The following is a 7,878-nucleotide window of genomic DNA, read 5'->3' as shown; positions in this document are numbered from 1 at the left end:
ATTATAAAGATGCAATCATTCAAAACATATGGTTAAAAAATGGAGTAATTGGATAAGTAGAATAGGTTAGATATACATGACATACAATAGAATAGTGTAGATATACATGATACTCACCATTTGATGAAAATTATTGAGAAAACTTACATCTCATACCCCAAAATGGGTTCATCATTTAATCATAAAGGATGATAAAATGTTGTGTCTTCTACAGCCATATATAAGTGTTTTGAGTTCTTACATTGTCATTTTGCACCATCTGGTTATGGCTTAACTGTGATTCTCCCTGTATAAGTGCTTCTCCAGGGGATAGGGCTGTAATGGTACTAGTCAAGCACTATTTGATAGAGCCTGAGTTAGTTTGGATATGTAAGTTTCCATTGTTTACTTAATACTCTGAAAAGAATTGATAATATCCTGATTTGGTGTATACTGAAAGGACTGAATTGGAGTTGAGCCCTACTAATACCTATCTGACTTCTTCAGACTTAATGCAATTGTTTTTACAACTTTATATTTAATAGATTCCTTTAACTTCACCCTTTTGACTGGTGGCTGAAAGAAGTCTGAATCTCAAGAGTTCTCATCTGTGGTGTTGCTCCTATTGTTGATGATAGTTTTGTGCTTAGTGTTTCCTGAGACCCATTGCCAGCACCATAGCATTATGAAGGCTAAATCACTTGATGATGTAACATTGCTATTTTCCTTTATGGATTTTGAAGAATTGGAAGTAGATGGCACAGAGAAAAGCACATAGCTCCTATCTAATGATCTATCCTCCAGTGCTGTCAGATTTTGTAGGGAGTTTTTCCTTAGTAATATCATTATTTTTAAATCATTTTCATCCATTTTGGTACATTCTGCAAAGAGATCTTTTGAACCTACATTAAGCCAATTCCTATGAAAATAATGGGATTGAAAAAAATCTTGTACAGACCTCTTTTTCTGTCATGTGGAATGCTCTCTGTAAATCTGATTTTTTTGTTCATATTTAGTTTTCATACCTGCTGTCCTAAATATGGCTTTAATGATATCAGAAATTAAATTATATCTTATGTCATTGCAGCTATCTGTTTGAGGGTAGATGCCAGCCAGAAATGTTGTAGAAATGACCACATCCTGCTTGTGATTGGCTGCTGCAAGGCTATACCATATTTATGCTTAAGTAACTGAGCCAGAATTCCGCAGCACTGATCACCTGACTCAAAACCAGTTCTTTATAAGCAAAACAGGTTCTTTTTTAAATTAATTTTATAATTATAATTTTTGACAGTACATATGCATGAGTAATTTCTTTTTTACAACATTATCCCTTGTGTTCAATTGTAGCGAGCTGTCGTCTCCAGAAGCTGCTGGATCGCTCTCTGGGAAGAGATCTGCTGTGTCTACTCAAATCTCTCCAACAGATTCTTCTTCCTGTAACGAACCGTTGTCTCCAGGCAGTTGCTGTTAACTCTTGTCCAAAGAAGTGACTTCCCTTCCTGCAGAGAGCCCCGTCAAGCCTGATGCAATTCAGAGTCTTTCTTCTTGAATCCTGGCTCTGAATCTCCTCCAGCTCTTATCCTTCTCCAGGCCGATCTGCTCTCTGCGCCCAGTGCTGTCTCTTTTTATCCTCCCAGAGAATGGGCGTGGGATAATGCAAGGGCTTCTGGGAAGAACCACCCCAGCCAATGAGCTTGCCCCCTCTATCAAGTCAACCTGAGTTCTCACCTTGTAATTGTCCAGAAAACCTGAATTCTCACCTTGTCACCATCCAGACAACCTCAGTTCTCACCTAGTAATCCCAACATCTCCCCCTTTCTTTTGATTTAGAACATAGGACAGTCATGACCTTGAAACATAAATCCATCAATATGGGAAGTATTACAGATAATTACATAAATGACCTTGAAACATAAATCCATCAATATGGGAAGTATTACAGATAATTACATAAATTACATAAGCACATAGTAACATAGTAACATAACACATGCTAGAAGTATATAACATAATCATAAAATGAAAATTTATAAATGTCCATAAGTCCATTGTCCATTAGTCTCATCTTGTGTGAGGAAGTACAATGATTCCTGCTGGTTTTTAAAGTTCTTTAACAGTCTTCTTATTATCCATGCTCTTTCAGTGTCAGATGTTTCTTAGATCTTCTCCTTTATTTTGAGGTCTTTCTCTTTTTCTGTCTCTCTTTGATGGACAAGGTGAATATGACTCGTTGGCACCCATCTGATTCCTTTTCCTGCTGAAGAAATACAAGCAAACCCTCTCTCCCAGGCAGTTAACCTATCTAATTACCTTCTATTTACCACTTTCTAAATATCTTCTCATCATTTGGCAATTACATTGGAATTGTTTGCACTGGACACAGCCCTGTTGGTTTAAAAGGCCTGTATTCTCCCCAAGTGTAATCCATTTTTGCAATCTGATTGCCTTTTGACTGACTTATCAGGTAATCCCTTTCTGCCATGTGATTGCTTCTCTGCTGATTGATTAAATCAGAGTCCTGGCCTTCTAAAGGTTCTTTGGGTGTAACATCAGCTGCCATCATGCCCCAAGTCTTTTTTGCCTGGGGCCCTGGACTTGGGCCCCTCATCCTATTTCCCTGAATTATTCTACACTCTGATGCCCAATGGAGTCCTCTATTGCATTTTGGACATGGGGTTTTAGGTCTTCTTTCACCCTGTCTTCTCACTGTATCTCCATACCTACACTGAGCTCTTAGATGCCCAATTTTTCCACATTGAAAACATCGCCGAGTTTCTCTAGAAGGCCCTTGCCAGGAGGGACCCTGTCTTTCCATGTTCATCATCATCCGGGTGTAAAAAGCATTTGTTCCCACTGTAGCACAGCGTCTTATGATCTCCTCTAAAGGAGCATCTTTGTCTAATCCCCATATAATTCTTTTGCAAATCTCGTTGGCATTTTCCTTAGCCAGATGTCTGGTCATTATTTCTGTAGCTGAATTTTCTCCAATAGTTCTTTTGACAGCAGTTTGCAAACGTCCCACAAAATCTGCAAAAGGTTCATTGGGACCTTGCTGTATTTTAGTGAAAGGCTCTCCGCGATCTTTCTGTCCAGGAAGGACACCCCAAGCTTTTATTGCAGCCTTAGCAATTTGTTCATATATTGTCATGGTATAATCAGTCTGTTCTGAATTCTCTCCATACCGACCTTCACCAGCCAAGTGCTCAAAAGTGAATTGTGTGTTAACTCCTATTTCCAAATTGCATCTGACTTGAATTTTACATAATTCATGAAATTCCGAAAGCCATAATAAATTTTCTCCAGGTTCCAGGCATATCCTTGCTATGGATTTCCAATCATTTGGGGTTAGGACTTCATAAGACAAACCATCTAGTAACATTTTAACATAAGCTAATGTAGCCCCATAAAGGGTACAACCTTTTTTCAAATCTTTAATTTTATTCAAATCTAAAGGTGCATATCTTCTCCTTTTTTGACCTACAGAGTCAATATTTTCAATCACAGGATATGCATGTATAAAATCACTTATATCCTGTCCTTCTCTCTTAGCTTTAACCAATGCCTTTTCTAATCTTGTCATAGGCTTAGGCTGCTTCACAGGCAATTCTGTTTGTGTTTCTGCCTCTTCCTCTCCTCCTTCTTGCTCCACCCCTGAAGGGTTAATTGAGGGAGGAGATGGGAGGTGCTCCTGTTGCTGTTGCTCAGAATTGTACTTAACTTCATTGTTATCTGATTCATCCTTTTCACCTAGTTTAGTTGACACCTCCCCATTTTGCTCCTTCATCTCTTCCTTTAGAATAACATTTTTTAAAGCCATTTGGATTAAATTGTAGGTATGAATTGTATCTTTGGAAACTGAGTTTGGTCTGGAACCAAAGGGCAAAATGTCACAAAGGCAATTGTAGTGTTCACCTAATTGCTCTCCTACTAATTTCCACTCATCTGGATCCAATTCTTTTTCCAGAGAAAAAGAAGGACATATGACCTTCACAGTTCTTAAAAGTTCAGTAATCTCCTCTAAAATTATAATCAATCCTTGGCTTTTCATAATCTTGATGATGCTCTCTAAACATTTTCCTTGAACAGAAGGTGTTTGCCCCATTTCACTATAAGAGATTCCTGGTTTAGCCCTTAACAAGTTAAGTTCCTTATTTATCTATTAGCACGCTCACTTAATCTTTAACAAAGTTTCCTCGTTACTCACGGTTCTGGGTCAGAGAGACTGAGATCTAGATCGGAAGCTTTTCCACTGGAATCAGGACCGTGTCTGTCCCTGTTCGGGCTCCAAATTGCGAAGGTCTGGTCTAGCTCTTCTTGTCAGGATAAGCAAAAGTCCTTGCCCCACGTTGGGCGCCAAATTGTAGCGAGCTGTCGTCTCCAGAAGCTGCTGGATCGCTCTCTGGGAAGAGATCTGCTGTGTCTACTCAAATCTCTCCAACAGATTCTTCTTCCTGTAACGAACCGTTGTCTCCAGGCAGTTGCTGTTAACTCTTGTCCAAAGAAGTGACTTCCCTTCCTGCAGAGAGCCCCGTCAGGCCTGATGTAATGCAGAGAGTCTTCTTCTTTCTCTGAGAGTCCTCTCTTTTATTCTCCCAGAGAATGGGCGTGGGATAATGCAAGGGCTTCTGGGAAGAACCACCCCAGCCAATGAGCTTGCCCCCTCTATCAAGTCAACCTGAGTTCTCACCTTGTAATTGTCCAGAAAACCTGAATTCTCACCTTGTCACTGTCCAGACAACCTCAGTTCTCAGTAATCCTAACACATTTTTCCAAATTTTCCCCTCCCTCCCTCTACTCCTTCCCTTAGATGACAGGCAATCTCATACATTTCACATGTGTTACAGTATAACTTAGATATAATATATGTGTGTAAATCCAATTTTCTTGTTGCATGGTAAGAATTGGATTCGGAAGGTATAAGTAACTTGGGTAGAAAGACATTAAATTCCCAGTGTTCCTTCTCTGGATATAGTTGTTTCTGTCCATCATTGATCAGCTAGAAGTGAGTTGTATCTTCCTTATGTTGAAGATATCCACTTCCATCAAAATATATCTTCATACAGTGTTGTTGTTGAAGTGTATAGTGATCTCCTGGTTCTGCTCATTTCACTCAGCATCAGTTCATGCAAGTCTCTCCAAGCCTTTCTGAATTCATCCTGCTGGTCATTTCTTACAGAGCAATAATATTCCATAACATTCATGTACCATAATTTACCCAACCACTCTCCAATTGATGGACATCCATTCATTTTCCAGTTTCTAGCCACTACAAAAAGAGCTGCCACAAACATTTTGGCACATACAGGTCCCTTTCCAATCTTAAGTATTTCTTTGGGATATAAGTCCAGTAGTAGCATTGCTGGATCAAAGGGTATGCACAGTTTGATAACTTTTTGGGCATAGTTCCAAATTGCTCTCCAGAATGGCTGGATTCTTTCACAACTCCACCAACAATGCATCAGTGTCCCAGTTTTCCCACATCCCCTCCAACATTCATCATTATTAGTTCCTGTCATCTTAGCCAATCTGACAGGTGTGTAGTGATATCTCAGAGTTGTCTATTTGCATTTCTCTGATCAATAGTGATTTGGAACACTTTCATATGAGTGGAAATAGTTTCAATTTCATCCTCTGAAAATTGTCTGTCATATCCTTTGACCATTTATTGATTGGAGAATAGTTTGATTTCTCACAAATTAGAGTCAGTTCTTTATGTATTTTGGAAATGAGGCCTTTATCAGAATCTTTAACTGTAAAAATATTTTCCCAATTTGTTACTTCCCTTATAATCTTATTTGCATTAGTTTTGTTTGTACAAAAGTTTTTTTTTTTAATTTGATGTAATCAAAATCTATTTTGTGATCAATAATGATCTCTAGTTCTCCTTTGGTCATAAATTCCTTCCTCCTCCACAGGTCTGAGAGGTAGACTATCCTCTGTTCCTCTAATCTATTTATGATCTCATTCTTTATGCCTAAATCATGGACCCATTTTGATCTTATCTTGGTATATGGTGTTAAGTATGGGTCCATATCTAATTTCTGGCATACTAATTTCCAGTTTTCCCAACAGTTTTTTTCAAATAATGAATTCTTATTCCAAATGTTGGTATCTTTGGGTTTGTCAAACACTAGATTGCTATAGATGTACCCTTTTTTGTCCTTTGTATCTAATCTGTTCCACTGATAGGCTGGTCTATTTCTTAGCCAATACCAAATGGTTTTGGTGACTGCTGCTTTATAATATAGCTTTAGATCAGGTACAGCTAGACCACCTTCATCTGACTTTTTTTTTCATTAATTCCCTTGAAATTCTCAATCTTTTATTCTTCCATATGAATTTTGTTGTTATTTTTTCTAGGTTACTAAAATAGTTTCTTGGGAGTCTGGTTGATATAGCACTAAATAAATAGATTAGTTTGGGGAGTATTGTCATCTTTATTATATTCGCTTGGCCTATCCACAAGCACTGGATGTCTTTCCAATTATTTAAATCTGACTTTATATTTGTGGCAAGTGTTTTGTAATTTTGCTCATATAATTCCTGACTTTTCTTTGGTAGATGGATTCCCAAATATTTTATACTCTCGACAGTTGTTTGGAATAGAATTCCTCTTTGTATCTCTTGCTGTTGCATGTTGTTGGTGATGTATAAAAATGCTGAGGATTTATGTGGATTTATTTTGTATCCAGCAACTTTGCTAAAGTTGTGAATTATTTCTAATAACTTTTTATTAGAATCTCTGGGGTTCTCTAAGTATACCATCATATTATCTGCAGAGAATGATAGTTTGATTTCCTCATTACCTATTCTTATTCCTTTAATCTCTTTCTCAACTCTTATTGCTGAGGCTAGCATTTCTAATACAATATTGAATAGTAATGGTGATAGTGGGCAGCCTTGTTTCACTCCTGATCTTACTGGGAAAGGTTCCAGTTTATCTCCATTGAATATTATGCTTACTGACGGTCTTAAATATATGCTCCTGACTATTTTAAGGAATAGTCCATTTATTCCTATACTTTCAAGTAAAACAAGTTCTTCTTGAAGCATTGTTTTTTTTCTCTTCTAATTCTTTATTAGTTTTCCTTTTGAATCTGGGTAGCAACTGCTGAAGACAGTCCTTCCCAGTTCCTCAATTCTTTTCAGCTGTAATTTTAAGGGGAAAACTCAAACTTGATTGTGTTTCCTGCATATAAGACCAGCTGAGGCTGGATTTTAGCTTTTCCTTCTGGACTGATTTTTTGGCATTTAATGTCTGCTTACATCTGGATAATTGTAAACATGTCTTTGCCTTCAGATGGCCAAACTATCCTTTCTGCCATGAGGTACATGACACACTTTCTTTACAATCAATAAAACTTTTGATGGAGGTGCCATGCTGGCTTGAAGACACATGCAAGGGCCCCAGCCCAGTCTCTGAAAGATCAGTGAGGTGAGCTTCTTTGCGAACTTCTGTTCAACTACCAGATTGAGCTAAGAATGAAATTTTATATCTCTAAATAGCTACATGAATAAAATAGGGAAAGAGGAAGTCAGCGAATTGGACATGCAACTAAAAAAGCTAGAAAAAGAACATTAAAAAAACAACTAAATGCCAAATTAGAAATTCTGAAATTCAAAGGATTAATAAAATTGAAATTAAGAAAACTATTGAACTTATTAATAAAACTAACAGTTGGTTTTGTGGGGGGAAAAAACCATAGATAAAACTTTGGTTAGTTTGATTAGAAAAAGGAAAGGAAAAAAAATTACCGGCATCAAAAATGAAAAAAAGTCAACTTACCACCAATGAAAAAGAAACTAAAGAAATAATTAGGACCTATTTTGCCCAACTTTATACCAGCAAGTCTGACAATCTAATTGAAATGGATGAATATTTACAAAAATATAAAT

General features: G+C 37.3%; 1 pseudogene; it reads right to left on the bottom strand.

Annotated features, from left to right (window-relative positions):
• Window positions 1–208: 208 nt before the first annotated feature.
• On the bottom strand, window positions 209–7,362 carry LOC141550965 (general transcription factor IIH subunit 1-like; annotated as a pseudogene).
• Between the last annotated feature and the right edge of the window lie 516 nt (window positions 7,363–7,878).

The sequence above is a fragment of the Sminthopsis crassicaudata genome, chromosome 1, assembly GCF_048593235.1.
Source record: "Sminthopsis crassicaudata isolate SCR6 chromosome 1, ASM4859323v1, whole genome shotgun sequence".
NCBI lineage: Eukaryota > Metazoa > Chordata > Mammalia > Dasyuromorphia > Dasyuridae > Sminthopsis > Sminthopsis crassicaudata.
Note: the sequence above shows the minus strand (reverse complement) of the source record. Positions and strands in the feature narration are given on the sequence as shown.